The sequence below is a fragment of the Pseudophryne corroboree genome, chromosome 5 (genome assembly GCF_028390025.1).
Source record: "Pseudophryne corroboree isolate aPseCor3 chromosome 5, aPseCor3.hap2, whole genome shotgun sequence".
Lineage (NCBI taxonomy): Eukaryota > Metazoa > Chordata > Amphibia > Anura > Myobatrachidae > Pseudophryne > Pseudophryne corroboree.
In genome coordinates this window covers 624,843,600-624,861,258 of record NC_086448.1, presented here as the reverse complement: position 1 = coordinate 624,861,258, position 17,659 = coordinate 624,843,600, and positions in this window count along the sequence as shown.

Below are 17,659 nucleotides of genomic sequence, written 5' to 3'. Positions count from 1 at the left end.
AGATTAGCAGAATTGCGAATAGATAATTCTTAGCAGTTTCTGAGTAGCTCGAGACTTACTCCTACACTGCGATCAGCTCAGCCCGTTTCGTTCCTGGTTTGACGTCACACACACGCCCTGCGTTTGGCTAGCCACTCCCCCGTTTTGCCAGACACTCCAGCGTTTTTCCCTGACACGCCTGCGTTTTTCCGCACACTCCCTGAAAACGGTCAGTTTCCGCCCAGAAACACCAACTTCCTGTCAATCACACTCCGATCACTTCAACGATGAAAATTCTTCGTTCGGACGTGAGTAAATCTACTAAGTTTTGTGCTAAAATACTTAGCGCATGCACGCTGCGTACCATGCGCATTTTTGCCTAAATCGTTCCGTTGCGAAAATCGGCAAGGAGCGATCAACTCGGAATGACCCCCTATATTCGCTTTTGGTTTTAATGACTTCTTTGAAATTGCACCTTTCCTTTGAATCACTCCACTCTACTCTTTTATGATTAGTATTTTTCGAAAATCTGATTTCTAATCATATTTTAAGAGTGTTCATCATGATAAGAAATGCTTTTAATGACACCTTATTTTATGTACTTTAATATATTAATTTAATTCTTATTTTTTAAATAAATATTTAATCAATAATGAATACTTAATTTATTGTTTTTAATGTATATAATTTATTGTGGATAGTAATATGTGTTTATTACTTTAATATGGATAAGAACCATGCACTAACAAGTCTTCTCTATTTCTTAGTTTTACTTCCATGATATACATAAAATAATGGTACTGGAAAAAACAATTGGGACTTTATTCTGAAAAAGAAATATCTCCCCCAAAATGACCACCATGTGTTCCATGGAAACTAAAGATGGCTGCCATACATTCAACTATAATGAACATCTAAAGAGTTAGTGCTGCCTATAGCAAAGTATGACTATACTAAGGGCTTCTCTCAGATGGTTACTTCCTTCCATCCTAAATACTTCCTATACCTGGAATAAAAAAGAAAAAGACACGAGTAGAAGTGAGACATCAATCTACTAAACTGGATAGGGCAGAAATGACATTTGCACTTCATGTGCATTGTACTGCTAACAGGAAATGATACTGCGGACTCCAGGTGCATTCTACTACTAAAAGGAAGTGACTTGGTTGACTCCAGCTGTGTTTCACATTGTTTGGTCTCCTCCTTATTGAAATTGCATAAGTGATGCAAACTGGGACAGGAAGTGATCATACTCTATTTTGTGCACGTGTCCTCCAGCTTTAAATCCAACAGGTATAAATATTGTCCTAATGTCCCTATTTTATTATGTCTATTTGGACAGATGGAATGCATTGGGAATCCTATATATCCTGGACCCTTCAGCTATGGACAGCATTTTTCTATTGTGGATATTGTTAAATAAAACTTTGTGTATAAAAATCTGAAAAAAGTGAGTGGTTTTTGCACTTGTGGAACTCGCCGTAGCTCTTAACTCCAAATAGCACAGTATTCTATTAGTTATGCAGTGTTAAAAAAGTTGCACACAATATCTTGCCTATTTTTTCATTTCATGTACCATGAATCATTACTGGTCAGCCAACCGAAACAAACAAACAAACAAACAAACAAACAAACATGAGTGTAAATTTGCCATGCACAGTATTATGCAGTGTTAAACACTACATATGCCTACTTTGCCTACTTTTTCATTTCATGTACCATGAATAATTATTGGTCAGCCGACTGAAGAAAACATAATTAAGTTAAGTTGCTGCTAATTCCTACCATTATCTCATTTTCAAGTTGATTGTTTATTATTTAACACTATAAGACGCTTGGGAACATTCACTTGCTGAATCTCTACTGTATGTGGCTAATAGCTACATATAAACACTTGTTCTTAGCAGTCACTAATGTAACAGATAAGGATTTAATAAAATTATTTATATATATTTTTTTCTATCAATTCTTACTAGATTGTTATTGATATCTATACGCTTGCTTCCTCACTATAGTAGCGGAAATCAGTGGCACTCCACAAACTGTAACAATTTGAAGCAAGTATCTTTATTAGTCTGGACTATTATTATTATTATTATTTGTATTATTGAACTAATATAGATACTTGCTTCAAATTGTTACAGTCTGTGGACTGCCGCCGATTTCCGTTACTATTATGAGGCCAACTAAGTGACCATCGGAAGGCACTGCAGCCAGTAATCCATATAGCCCACCAGGATGTGCCTGGCTTCTTTTCTGTATATATATATATATATATATATACTGCTCAAAAAATTAAGGGGAACACCTAAACAACACATCCTAGATCTGAATGAATGAATGGAGTGAGACATGATGTCCCAGATGTGCTCAATTGGATTCAGGTCTGGGGAACGGGCAGGCCAGTCCATAGCATCAATGCCTTCGTCTTGCAGGAACTGCTGACACACTCCAGCCACATGAGGTCTAGCATTGTCTTGCATTAGGAGGAACCCAGGGCCAACCGCATCAGCATATGGTCTCACAAGGGGTCTGAGGATCTGATCTCGGTACCTAATAGCAGTCAGGCTACCTCTGGCGAACACATGGAGGGCTATGCGGGCCCCCAAAAAAATGCCACCCCACGCCATTACTGACCCACTACCAAACCAGTCATGCTGGAGGATGTTGCAGGCAGCAGAACGTTCTCCTTGGCATCTCCAGACTCTGTCACGTCTGTCACATGTGCTCAGTGAGAACCTGCTTTCATCTGTGAAGAGCACAGGGTGCCAGTGGCGAATTTGCCAATCTTGGTGTTCTCTGGCAAATGCCAAATGTCCTGCACGGTGTTGGGCTGTAAGCACAACCCCCACCTGTGGACGTCGGGCCCTCATACCACCCTCATGGAGTCTGTTTCTGATCGTTTGAGTAGACACATGCACATTTGTGGCTTGCTGGAGGTCATTTTGCAGGGCTCTGGCAGTGCTCCTCCTGTTCCTCCTTGCACAAAGGCGAAGGTAGCGGTCCTGCTGCTGGGTTGTTGCCCTCCTACGGCCTCCTCCATGTCTCCTGATGTACTGGCCTGTTTCCTGGTAGCGCCTCCATGCTCTGGACACTACACTGACAGACACAGCAAACCTTCTTGCCACAGCTCGCTTTGATGTGCCATCCTGGATGAGCTGCACTACCTGAGCCACGTGTGTGGGTTGTAGACTCCGTCTCATGCTACCACTAGAGTGAAAGCACTGCCAGCTTTCAAAAGTGACCAAAACATCAGCCAGAAAGCATAGGAGCTGAGAAGTGGTCTGTGGTCACCACCTGCAGAACAACTCCTTTATTGGGGGTGTCTTGCTAATTGCCTATACTTTCCACCTATTGTCTATTCCATTTGCACAACAGCATGTGAAATTGATTGTCAATCAGTGTTGCTTTCTAAGTGGACAGTTTGATTTCACAGAAGTGCGATTGACTTGGAGCTACATTGTGTTGTTTAAGTGTTCCCTTTATTTTTTTGAGCAGTGTATATATATATATATATATATATATATATATATATATTTATATTTGGGATGAGCAGGTTCGGTTCTCTGAGAACATTGAGATCTGAGCCCGGATCTAAGACTCAGTGTTGCACGCATAATTCGGATCCGAATAAGAAGCAAAATGTCATCATCCTGCTGTCAGATCTTGTGGGCTTTGGATTCTATATATAGTCCCGGTGATCGGCGCCATCTCCACTCCGCTCTTTGAGAGTGCACAGTAAGGACGTGGTCCATCTGTGCTGTATTCTGTGCTGTATTCTGTGCTGTATTCTGTGCTGTAATTAGATAGGCAAGTCAGGAAAGGGGTACAGGAGATAACAGAGGGGTTGCAGCAGGAGGGTTGAGTTAACCTGGGGTGCTGCTTGTGTAGGTGTGCTGTGACTGTCACTGTGTTAGGGCTCTGCATAGTAGACAGTGCACTGTATATAGCATATGCTGGATGTGTACGGGACCAGATGTTGTTCCTAGCTATGCAGTCTCCATTTGCAAACATTTGTGATACAAAATGGATCATTCTGAACAGCTCAGTGACTCCAAGCATGGTACTGTGATAGGATTCCACCTTTTCAATAAAACAGTTTGTGAATTTCATTCCTGATGGATACTCCACAGTCAACTGTAAGTTATATTATTAGAAAGTAGAAATGATTAGAGACTACAGCAACTCAGTCATGAAGCGTAAAATCACAGAGTGGGGTCTACGACTGTTTAGGCGCATGGTGCATAAAGTCACCAACGCTCTGCTGATTTCATAGCTGAAGAGTTTTCAGCTTTCATTGGCATTAATGTAAGCACAAAAACAGTTTGGCAGAAGCGTAAAGGAATGGGTTCCCATGGCCGAGCAGCTGCAATCAAGCCTCACATTACCAAGACCAATGCCAGGCATCAAATGGAGTAGTGTAAACACACCAACACTGTATTGTGGAGCAGTGGAAAAATATTCTGTGGATTTATTAATCACACTTCTCTGGCAGTCAGATGGGCAAGTCTGAGTCTGGTGGATGAGGGAAAACATTACCTGCCTGACTGCATTGTGCCAACTGTGAAGTTTGGGGGAGGAGGGCTAATGGTATGGTGCTGTTTTTCAGGATTTGTGCTAGGCTCCTTATCTCTAGTGACAGACAATCTTAATGTTTCAGCATTCCAAGACATTTTGAACATTGCTTGCAACTTTGTGCCAACTTTTCTATTCCAACTTGACTGTGCCCCAGTGCACAAAGAAAAGGGCTGTAAAGACTTGGGGATATATTTACTAATATTCGTGTTTTAGCCGTTTTTAAGGGTGTTTGAACTCGAATTGTATCGGGTGCATTTTACTGCAACTTTTTGATTCCTGATACGGTCATTTACTAAGCTGCCGAGTTTTCCTCATTCGTCTTTTCCGATGTCGATGTGATTCGTAATGGCAGGCAGTGTTTTACGGGAGTGATGAGTAAAACACTGCCTGACAAAACACAAGGAATCCCGGCCGGATCTGTGAGATCCGTGCAGGGCTTCATTGTGTACATTAAAGAAAGAGTTTAAAGAGTAAAAAAACTGAAAAAAATTGCGTGGGGTCCCCCCTCTTAAGCAAAACCATCCTCGGGCTCTTTGAGCCGGTCCTGGTTGAAAAAATATGGGGGAAAAATTGACAGGGGTTACCCCATATTTGAACAACCAGCACCGGGCTCTGGTGCTGGTTGTCGCCCCCCTCCAGCCAACCAAGGGCCAGGGGTGAAGCCCGAGGCTGTCCCCCCCATCCAGGGGCGGTGGATGGGGGGCTGATAGCCAAGTGAAAAAATAAGAATATTGTTTTTTGTAGCAGTACTACAAGTCCCAGAAAGCCTCCCCCGCAAGCTGGTACTTGGAGAACCACAAGTACCAGCATGCGGTGGAAAAACGGGCCCACTGGTACCTGTAGTACTACTACAAAAAAAATACCCAACAAAAAACAGAACACACACACCGTGACAGTAAAACTTTATTACATACATGCACACCTACATACACACATACTTACCTATGTTCACACGAGGCTCGGTCCACTTTTCCATGTAGAATCCACGGGGTACCTGTGAAAAAAATTATACTCACATAATCCAGTGTAGCTTGTGTCCTCTTTGTAATCCACGTACTTGGCAAAAAAACAAACCGGAAACCCAAACCACGCACTGAAAGGGGTCGCATGTTTACACATGGGACCCCTGTCCCTGACTGCCGGGACCCCCCGTGACTCCTGTCAAAGAGGGTCCCTTCAGCCAATCAGGGAGTGCCACGTCGTGGCACTCTCCTGATCGGCTGTGCGCTCCTGAGCTGTCAGTCAGGCTGCGCACAGCAGAGATACAATGTAGCGCATAGGCGCTACATTGTATCCAATGGTGGGAACTTTGCGGTCAGCGGTTGACCACGAGTAACCTCAACCGCTGACCGCAAAGTTACCACCATTGGATACAATGTAGCGCCTGTGCGCTACATTGTATCTCTGCCGTGCGCACCCTGACTGACAGCTCAGGAGCGCACAGCCAATCAGCCAATCACAGCCGACATGGCACTCCCTGATTGGCTGAAGGGGCCCTCTTTGACAGGAGTCACGGGGGGTCTCGGCAGTCAGGGAAAGGGGTCCCATGTGTAAACATGGGATCCCTTTCAGTGCGTGGTTTGGGTTTCTGGTTTGTTTTTTTGCCAAGTACCTGGATTACAAAGAGGACACAAGCTACACTGGATTATGTGAGTATAATTTTTTTCACAGGCACCCCGTGGATTCTACATGGAGAAGTGGACCGAGCCTCGTGTGAACATAGGTAAGTATGTGTGTATGTAGGTGTGCATGTATGTAATAAAGTTTTACTGTCATGGTGTGTGTGTTCTGTTTTTTGTTGGGTTTTTTTTGTAGTAGTACTACAGGTACCAGTGGGCCCGTTTTTCCACCGCATGCTGGTACTTGTTGTTCTCCAAGTACCAGCTTGTGGGGAGGCTTGCTGGGACTTGTAGTACTGCTACAAAAAACAATATTCTTATTTTTTCACTTGGCTATCAGCCCCCCATCCGCCGCCCTTGGATGGGGGGGACAGCCTCGGGCTTCACCCCTGGCCCTTGGGTGGCTGGAGGGGGCGACCCCTTGATTTAAGGGGTCCCCACTCCTCCAGGGTACCCCGGCCAGGGTTGACTAGTTAGTGATTTAATGCCAGGGCTGCAGGGACCTATATAAAAGTGTCCCCCGGCTGTGGCATTATCTCTCTGACTAGTGGAGCCCGGTGCTGGTTCAAAAAATACAGGGGACCCCTATGCTTTTTTGTCCCCCGTATTTTTTGCACCAGGCCCAGGCGCAGAGCCCAGTGCTGGTTGTTCAAATATGGGGGAACCCCTGTCAATTTCCCCCCCATATTTTTTCAACCAGGATCGGCTCAAAGAGCCCGAGGCTGGTTATGCTTAGGAGGGGGGACCCCACGCAATTTTTTTTCTAGTTTGTACAGTAAACAGACTGTTTCCCATAGATAACCATGCACAGATCTCACTGATCCGTGCATGATTATCCAAACTCGCCTGGAAAAAGCAGGGGCTATTTTTTTGCTGCTTTTTTTAATGAATCGCTAAAAAATACACCTGCACTTGAGCACTCAGAGACTAACACCCAAATACGAATGAATAGTGAATACCCGTGTTGTATGAAATAACAGCCGCATTTGACCGATGGTCTATTCATTCGTATTTCTGAACTTTGCCAGTAAAACCATTATGAATAGCCCAAACACTGCCGAGATTTGTGCTTAGTGAATTCCCGTGTTGGGACTTAGAAAAAGAAACACAAATCGGACCAACTCGGATTATTAGTAAATATAGGCCCTGGTTTGATGAGTTCTGTGTTGGAGAACGTCACTGTCCCACACAAAGCCCTGACTTCAACCCCATAGAGCACCTTTGGGATGAACTGGAAAGGAGATTGCTAGTCAGGGCTACTCGTCCAACATCAGTGCCTGACCTCATAAATAATCTAAAGAACAAATGGGCACAAATTCCCACAGAAACACTCCAAAATCTAGTGGAAAGCATTCCAAGAAGAGTGGAAGCTGTTAAAGCTGCAAAGTAGGCCCAACTCCATATTACAGTATATGTATTTGAATACAATGTCATTGCAGTCCCTGTTGGTGCAATGTTCAGGCATCCAAGTACTTTTTTCTATATAGTATATAGTATATAGAATATATATTGTAACACTGTAAGGGTACAAGGTGCCGTTTCCTGGGGTAAATGGCAGCAAGCAGCAGCTGAGGAATCACACAAGTCTAGTTTGTGATGCAACTGGCCACAGCCAGTCTTATTAAACAGAAAATAAAACAAACACCAAAAGAAAATACCTTGCCTGTCCGACACTAACTAAACACAAGACGTTCCTAACTATCACTAAACAAAAACACAGAGTTCTCCAGTAAACACTGTATAGCTCACTTGTATAAAGAAGCATGTTTCTCTCTTCAGAGAGTCTCCAGTCTCCTCAGGTAGTCTGCACACACTAATCAGGCTAACAGCCCTAAAAGGCTCTTGCACAGCTGAAAGCCCTGATTAGCCCTCTGTGAGGCCAAAGACCCGAACTGGGCCCAATGTCTGGAACTTGCCCTATCTCTCTTTCAGGGCCCTTATCCAGCTTTTCCAGTAAACTGAAAAGGTTCTGACAAAACAAAACATTTTCCTAGAAGTTTTCATTTTTTTAATACATGTAAGACAACAACCTGGGACAAACATACCTGCCCTCAAACACTATTCCAGTGTTCTTGTCACATATCCCCCTCCCCTGTTTCAACCTAGGGGCCGGAACACTTGTAGCCCCCAAACAGAAGATGCGGGACAATGCATCTGTGTTGGCCAATTGTGTACCCGGTCTATGTTCGACAGTAAACTTAAAATCCTGCAATGCCAGAAACCATCTAGTTACCCGAGCATTCTGACCTCTATTTACATACATTCATTTTAAAGTGGCATGATCTGTCACTAGTCTGAATTGTCTACCCAAGAGGTAATATCTCAAGGTATCTAGTGCCCACTTAATGGCCAAAGCCTCCTTTTCTACAATGGCATACCTTTTTTCATGCTCATTGAGTTTCCTACTCAAATAAATGATAGGGTGTTCATCCCGATCTCTGGTTTGGGACAACACAGCCCCTATCCCTACCTCTGAGGCATCTGTCCGTACAACAAATTCTTTTGAAAAATCTGGTGTTAATAATACCGGTTGTGTACATACAAAGCCACTTTTAATGTTTGGAATGCTTTTTCTGCATCAGGGTTCCATTTCACCATATTTGACTGCTTCCCTTTGGTAAGGTCTGACAATGGCACTGCTGTGGTCGCAAAAATGGGAATAAACCGTCTATAGTACCCAGTTATTCCCAAAAAAGCCCTTACCTGTTTTTTATTCACTGTACGAGGTCAGTTTTGAATAGCATCAATCTTATTCAATTGGGGCCTAATCAGACCTCTGCCTATGGTGAAGCCCAAGTATTTGACCTCCTCCATTGCGAGGCAGCACTTCTTTGGGTAACAGTTAAGCCTGCCTCTCTGATCGAGTCTAGTACTGCTTGTACTTTAACCAAATGGGACCCCCAGTCTGTACTGTGAATTACCACATCATCCAAATAGGCAGCTGCATATTTTCTATGGGGCCTCAAAATGTTATCCATCGCCCGTTGAAAGGTTGCTGGAGCCCCATGCAACCCAAAGGGTAACATCTTATACTGGTATAGCCCCTCCGTAACCGAAAAGGCTGTTTTTTCTTTTGCACTATCAGTTAAAGGTATTTGCCAGTAACCTTTGGTCAGGGCAAACGTGGTGAGAAACCTGGCTGTTCCCAGCCTTTCTATAAGCTCATCCACACGGGGCATGGAGTATGCGTCAAATTTGGACACCTCATTTAACTTACGAAAGTTATTACAGAAGCGTATGCTACCGTCTGGCTTCGAGATGAGAAATATGGGACTGGACCACTCACTGTTAGATTCCTCTATGACTCCAAGTTCTAACATGGTTTTAACTTCTTTAGAAACAGCTTCTCGCTGAGCTTCAGGAATCCTATATGGCTTTAAATGGACCCTGACCCCTGGTTCTGTGACAATGTCATGTTTTATTATGGTCGTTCGGCCAGGCAGCTCTGAAAATATCTCCCTATTTTGGATGAGAAATTCTTTAACCTGATTGTTCTGATCAGCTGATAATGTCTCTGACACCTTTACTGCGGGAAGCAACCGAGGTGAAGACACAGGAGGGCAAGGCTCCGCTGACAGAGACAACCTGTCTTTCCAGGGTTTGATTAAGTTAACATGGTAGATTTGTTCGGGTTTTCTCTTTCCCGGCTGGTATACTTTGTAATTAACCTCATTCACTTTGACCCTAATCTCAAATGGACCCTGCCATTTAGTTAGGAATTTGCTTTCCACAGTGGGTAACAAAACAAGAACTCTATCTCCAGGAGCAAATTCCCGTATCTTGGCACTCTGGTTATATACCCTCTGTTGAGCACTTTGGGCCTGTTCCATGTGCTCTCTGACAATAGGTACCACGGCTGCAATCCTATCCTGCATTTGTGTTACATGTTCAATAACGCTTCTATAAGGAGTGGGCTATCCTTTCCACGTCTCTTTGTCAATGTCCAACAGCCCTCTGGGGTGTCTACCATACAACAAATCAAATGGAGAAAACCCCGTAGAGGACTGAGGAACTTCTCTGATGGCCATTAACAAGTAGGGCAACAAACAATCCCAGTTTTTCCCATCTCTATCAACAACCTTTTGTAACATACTTTTTAATGTTTTATTAAACCTTTCCACCAACCCGTCAGTTTGGGGATGGTAGACGGACGTCCTGAGGTGAGTGACCTTAAATAATTTGCACAATTCTTTCATGATCCTTGACATAAATGGAGTACCTTGGTCATTCAAAATTTATTTTGGTATTCCCACTCTACTAAAAACATGTACCAGCTCCCTATCTATTGCCTTGGTTGTGATAGTGCATAAAGGGACAGCCTCAGGATATCGAGTGGCATAGTCCATAATTACCAGGATATACTGATGGCCCAGAGCGGACTTTAACAAGGGCCCCATGAGATCCATGGCTATTCTGTCAAACGGGACCTCTATAATAGGCATGGGAACTAGTGGGCTCCTGAAATGGGGTCTAGGGGCATGATACTGGCATTCAGGACAGGAAGAACAATATTCAGACACTTCTTTATAAACCCCTGGCCAAAAGAACCTTTGTAAAACTCTTTCAGTGGTTTTTTTCTGCCCCTAAATGTCCTGCTGTAACGTGACTATGAGCTAAATCTAGTACCGTTCTCCAATAAGGCTGGGGAACTACCAGCTGTTCCACCACATCCTCACCCTTTTTGACAATGTGGTACAAGAGCTCATTACAGATGGCCATGTGGGGATACGTAACCCTGTCACCTGGTACCACAGGTTCCCCATTAACAACCTTAACATTCTCTCTAGCCTTTACTAAGGTAGGATCCTTTAACTGTTCAGATGCAAACAGATCCTTCTTTACCTCCAGGTCAGGCATGCTTTCAGTTCTAACTACTATGTCTCTGTTCCCAGCAAGAGGGTCCTCACTGGACTCCCCATCTGTCACTTCCCCAGCCAAACTAGCAAAAGGCAAAGGGTCAGAAAGTTCTGAAGACTCACGTACATCCATAAAATCACCGGTATTATCAACTGGCTCTTTACTTCTCACATCTGTTGATAAACGTGATTCCCACAGTTTCCAAAAATTAGGAAAATCCCTCCCTATTATGGCCTCATGCACCAAGGTGGGGACCAGTCCTACTTTAACAATTGCTGACCCACAACAAGTTTCTATATTCACTTCAGCAGTGACATAATGTTGGGTATCCCCATGTATACAAGTTACCCCAATAGGTATTTGCTGGACCTTTAAGGGGTTCACTAACCCAGCTTTCATGAGGGTAACTAAACTTCCTGAATCTAGCAAGGACTCTACCTGGTTACCCTCTAAGAACACATCACACATTTGTTTTTCCTGCTCAGGTGAAGGTACCACAGTACAGGCTATCCTAGCAAAGAAGGACATTCTGCGACATTCAAAGGCAGCATCACATTGCATGGGTTCTTGCGTGACTGGGCAATTGGCAATAACATTACCTGGCATACCACACCTAAAACATTTAACCACACGATTATCAACCCGTTTGGGCAGCATAGACCGTTCTAGCCCCATTGGCCTGTCTCCAGGGCCAGTGTTTACAGTCTCTCCAGCCTTGCGTTCTCTTAACTGCCCAGCAATTTTTTCCCATGGAACAGTCTTACCAGTCTTTACTGAAGGGTGCTGTCGAGGATCTATGGGTTGATGGGTGGTCATCAGTAGTTCCTCTGCCGCCAAATACCTCTCTACCATGTCCACTAATTGGTCAGCAGTATCTGGGTTTCCATGGCTCACCCACATTCGCAGGACCACGGGCAAAGATCTCAAGTAGCGGTCCATGACGACTCAACCATCTGGGGACCAGTTAATGTCTCTGGCTGTAACCATTTTTTTGTTAGCTGAATAAGGTCATGCATCTGGGAGCGAGGAGGCTTCCCCATGGCGTACACCCCACGGTGCACCCGTTGTGCTCGTACTGACAGCGTGACTCCCAGGCGGGTCAGGATCTCAGTCTTTAGTTTATCATAGTCCCGAGCCTCAGCAGGGCTTAAATCAAAGTACGCTTTTTGGGGCTCACCTGACAGAAAAGGTGCCAGCAGACTGGCCCACTGTGCTTTCGGCCAGTTTTTCACGCTCAGCAGTCCTTTCAAATATGGTCAGGTAGGCCTCCACATCATCAGCCTCTGTCATTTTCTGCAGGAAGTGACTGGTCCGTATAGAACAAGAGCTGGTCGGAGTACTGATGGCCACATCTCCAATCCAGGCTGCAAGGCTCTGCACCTTTTCTGTTAAGCAATAGCATAGTAACATAGTATCTAAGGTTGAAAAAATACAATTGTCCATCGAGTTCAACCTATTTGTGGTCTCCTATGCACGATTATTTTGTAGAAAATTTTGACTGAAGTTGATGACTGCCGTTACGTTTTACCCCTCTTTTTTATAATAACCATAGTGCGTGACTATGCCCCGTAACCCTGGATATCCTTATCCATTAGGAATTTATCTAACCCATTCTTAAAGGTGTTGACTGAGTCTGCCATTACAACTCCCTCAGGCAGGGAATTTCAAACATGTATCGTCCTTACCGTAAAAAAGCCTTTACGCCGTATTGTGCGGAATCTCCTCTCCTCTACCCTGAGCGAGTGTCCACGAGTTCTCTGTGTTGATCTAACCAAAAACAGGTCCTGCGCAAGATCTGTATAATGTCCCCTTATATATTTGTAAATGTTGATCATGTCCCCTCTTAATCTACTCTTTTCCAGTGTAAACATGCCTAGTCTTGCAAGCCTTTCCTCGTATTCCAGCGTCTCTATACCCTTAATTAGTTTGGTCGCCCGCCTTTGAACCTTTTCTAGCTCCAGGATATCCTTTTTGTAGTAAGGTGCCCAGAATTGTACACAATATTCAAGGTGTGGCCTCACAAGTGATTTATATAACGGGAGTATAGTACTCTCGTCCCTAGCATCAATTCCCCGTTTTATGCATGCTAATATCTTATTAGCCTTCTTTGCTGCAGTCCTACTTTGGGTACTACTGCTTAGTTTGCTATCTATGAGGACACCTAAGTCCTTTTCCAGTACAGAATCCCCTAATTTTACCCCATTTAGTAGGTAGGTGTTATTTTTGTTCTTGTTACCACAGTGCACTACCTTACACTTGTCTGTATTGAAGCGCATTCTCCATTTCGCTGCCCAAGCTTCTAATTTAACTAAGTCGTTCTGAAGCGACTCAGCATCCCCCTCCGCATTTATAACTTTACACAATTTGGTATCATCTGCAAAAATTGACACCATGCTCTCTAGACCTTCTGTTAGGTCGTTAATGAAAATATTGAACAATAGCGGTCCTAATACTGAGCCTTGCGGCACACCACTTAGCACTTCAGACCAAGTTGAAAAAGATCCATTAACCACAACGCGCTGCTCCCTATTATCTAACCAGTTTTTGACCCAAGTGCATATTGTGCTTCATAGCCCTGATTCTTGTAGCTTGTAGATAAGTCTCATGTGTCACAAGCCAGGGGCAGCGGCCGCCGCGCTTACCCCTGCATGACCGCTTGTCCTCCTGGCGGTCCCCGCCTCCGGTGGTCGCTGGGTACCGGCGTCTGGTGGCGCTGCTCCAAGCAGTTCCACGGAGCGTGGGCGCCACCATTGCGCCCGGCTGTCACGTGGGTGGTGGGCGGGTGACGTCGCTGGCTCCCCTCCACCAATCGGAGGAAGGCGGAGAATTCAAAGGTGGACGCCGGACAGAGCCCGGCGCCTGAGTATCGTCTCTCCTTAGTGATAGACTTCAGTGCTCCCTTTGTGCAAGCGTGTTCCCTGTTCACAGTCTCCAGTGTTCTCAGCATTCAGCGTGCCCTCCATCTCAGTCTCCAGTGTTCTCAGCATCTCCGTGCCTCCAAGCATCTCCGTGCCTCCAAGCACCTCCGTGCCTCCAAGCACCTCCGTCCCTCCAAGCATCTCCGTGCCTCCAAGCACCTCCATGCCTCCAAGCGCCTGAGCGCCTCCAAGCACCTCTGCGCCTCCAAGCATCTCAGTGTCTCCAAGCGCCTCCGTGCCTTCAAGCACCTCTATACCTCCAAGCACCTCTGTGCCTCCAAACACCTCTGTGCCTCCAAGCACCTCGGTGCCTCCAAGCGCCTCCGTGCCTCCATGCACCTCAGTGTCTCCAAGCACCCAGTGCACTTTAGCGCAGTTTGTTCTTCCAGCACCTTCTTCACTGATTCATCAGCGCCTTTCAAGTTCTGTCTTTCAGGAGACCTTCAGCGTCCACACGTGCTTCCTGTCTGCCGACCTAATCCTGCATGAGGAAAACTTACATTCGACCATCCCTGCTGCGGCCCAGTTGCGGTTCCTCTTCCCCATCACCGGAAGAAACCCCGAGTCCACAACGCTCCCAAACCAGGTCAGTGATAGTACACTCAGGCCACATGGACCCGGGGGATTGGAACACAGAGTCGAGCGCCATCCAAAGTTTGGCTTCCCGAGTTCAGACTCAGGAGGCGACACAGGGCCAGGTGATGCAATATCTCCAGGAATTGTCCGGCCGATTGGATCAAATTCAAGCATCCTTAGCTTCCGTAATTCCGGTTTCAGTACCCGTAACTGCTCCATTTGGCGTTTCCAGTAACGTCCAACCTCCGGCCGGTACCAGGTCACGTCTTCAGCTTCCTACTCCTTCCCGCTATAATGGGAATCCAAAGGATTGCCGTGGTTTTTTAAACCAGTGCGAGGTGCACTTCGAGCTTCTCTCTCATAATTTCCTTACGGATCGGTCTAAGGTGGCGTATATTATTTCCCTGCTCGAAGGGTCAGCGTTGGATTGGGTGTCTCCGTTATGGGAACGATCTGATCCTTTGGTTTTCAATTACACCAATTTCATCACGTCCTTCCGAAGAATCTTCGACGAGCCCGGCAGGGCAACCGCCGCTTCCTCTGATTTGCTTCGTGTTCGTCAAGGCTCCCGTTCTGTGGGGCAGTACGTTGTTCATTTCCAGACCATTGCCTCAGAACTACGCTGGAATAATGATGCTCTCAGGGCCGCCTTTTGGAACGGGCTTTCTGACCGTCTGAAAGACGAGCTGGTCACTAGGGATCTGCCGGATCCACTAGAAGAGTTGATTTCACTCTGCGTCAAGGTAGACCTCCGCATGCAGGAGCGTGGTGGTGAACATAGTCGGTCGGATCGGTTCAGGTTTCGGCTTCTTCCTCCTAGGCAAGCGGTTGTACCATGTCCGGACGAGCCCATGCAAATGAACCGATCTCGACTGTCTCCGGAGGAACGACAGCGCCGTCGTGAGGGTAAACTGTGCCTGTACTGTGGAGCCGCAGATCACTTTATCAAGTTCTGTAAATCCCGTCCGGGAAACGGACAGGCCTAGCTTGTTCTGGAGGAGTCAAGTTGGGGGTCACGACCAAATCTTCTCCGACTGTGGATTGTCTACTCTCAGTACCTCTGTTTTCTGAGTCAGTTGCCAAACCTCTTAATGCCTTACTGGACTCTGGGGCTGCAGGGAATTTTGTTTCTCTTTCTTGTGTTCAGAGGCTGGGTTTAGAGCTGCAGTCTATCAAAAGACCTATTACGCTGACTGCTATCAACGGTACCAAAATAACCAATGGTCTTATTACAAGTCGTACAAAGCCCATCAAGCTACAGGTCGGAGCTCTACATCAAGAGCGTTTAGAGTTCCTAGTGATTCCGGAGATGCCCCACGATCTTGGCCTGGGGTTGCCTTGGCTCAAAATTCATAACCCTCACGTCGACTGGAAGTCGTCGCAAATATTGTCCTGGAGCTCGTTTTGTCACTCTAGTTGCATCACACCCGTTTATCCGCTCCGTGTGTCTTCCAGGTCGGATGAAGAACTCATTCCGAATATCTATCGGGAGTTCGCAGATGTCTTCTCTGAACAGGCGGCTGATCAGTTACCACCCCATAGACCCTGGGACTGTCCCATTGAGCTTATCCCAGGGAAGATGCCACCCCGTGGGCGCACGTATCCCTTGTCACTACCTGAGACCCAGGCTATGTCGGAATATATTAAGTCTAATCTGCTTAAAGGATTCATCCGTCCCTCTACCTCCCCGGATGGAGCGGGTTTATTCTTCGTGAAGAAGAAGGACGGGGGATTAAGACCATGTATCGATTATCGTGGTTTAAACGATATCACCATTAAGAATAAATATCCCTTGCCACTAATCACGGAGCTATTTGACAGGGTTCGTGGAGCCCATGTTTTTACGAAGCTCGACTTGAGAGGAGCCTATAATCTTATACGCATTCGACAGGGGGATGAATGGAAGACTGCCTTCAATACCAGGGATGGGCATTACGAATATCTGGTAATGCCGTTTGGTCTCAGTAATGCTCCTGCCGTTTTCCAGGGATTCGTAAACGAAGTCTTCCGAGATATGTTATATCAAAGTGTAGTGTTGTATTTGGATGACATTCTGATTTTTTCCAAGAATCTTGCGGAGCACCGAGTACAGGTCAAAGAGGTACTTTCCCGCCTATGAAGAAATCGTCTTTACGGCAAAATTTCCAAATGTACCTTTGAGGTCCCTTCAATTCCGTTTCACGGTTATGTCATCTCAGGCACGTAGCTTCGCATGGATCCGGAAAAACTCTTGGCCATTCGGGATTGGACTCAGCCTCTCTCTCTCAAAGCAGTACAAAGATTCCTGGGCTTTGCGAATTACTACAGAATATTCATTAAGGGATTCTCCACCATTGTTGCACCCATTACTGCATTGACAAAAAAGGGATCCGATCCAAGTCTGTGGTCTTCTGAAGCCATAGTAGCGTTTGCCCGGTTGAAATCAGCTTTAATGTCAGCTCCAGTACTCCAACAGCCAAATTTCACAGAACCATTCTTCTTGGAAGTCGATGCTTCCTCAGTCGGCATTGGAGCCGTTCTTTCACAGTACTCTTCTGATGGAAAGTTGCATCCATGTGGTTTCCATTCTCGGAAGTTCTCCTCTGCGGAACGAAACTACACTATTGGAGACCAGGAACTTTTGGCAATAAAATCTGCCTTGGAGGAATGGAGATATTTATTGGAAGGTGCTAAACATCTAATTACTATTTACAACGATCATAAGAACTTACTGTATATCAAAACTGCCCAATGTCTAAACCCCCGTCAAGCTATATGGGCGCTCTTCTTCACTCGGTTCTCGTTTGTTATTAAGTACCGGGCTGGGACTCTCAACGCCAAAGCTGACGCTCTGTCCCGTTCCCTAACGGCCTCAGATGAAGATAATTCCCTTGAGAATAGTCTAATTCTCAGTCCAGTTTCCATTTCCGCAGCTCCCACTTCTCTAGGACCTCCTCCTGGGAGAATGTCTGTACCGGTGGAATTTCGACCAAAGTTACTGCAGTGGGCCAATATATCCAAGTTCTCCGGTCACCCGGGAGCCCAGAAAATGTTCGAGTTTCTACGAAGGACATATTGGTGGAACACCATGAGGAGGGATATACAAGACTATGTTAACTCTTGTCCACAGTGTGCTCAGCACAAAACTCCTCG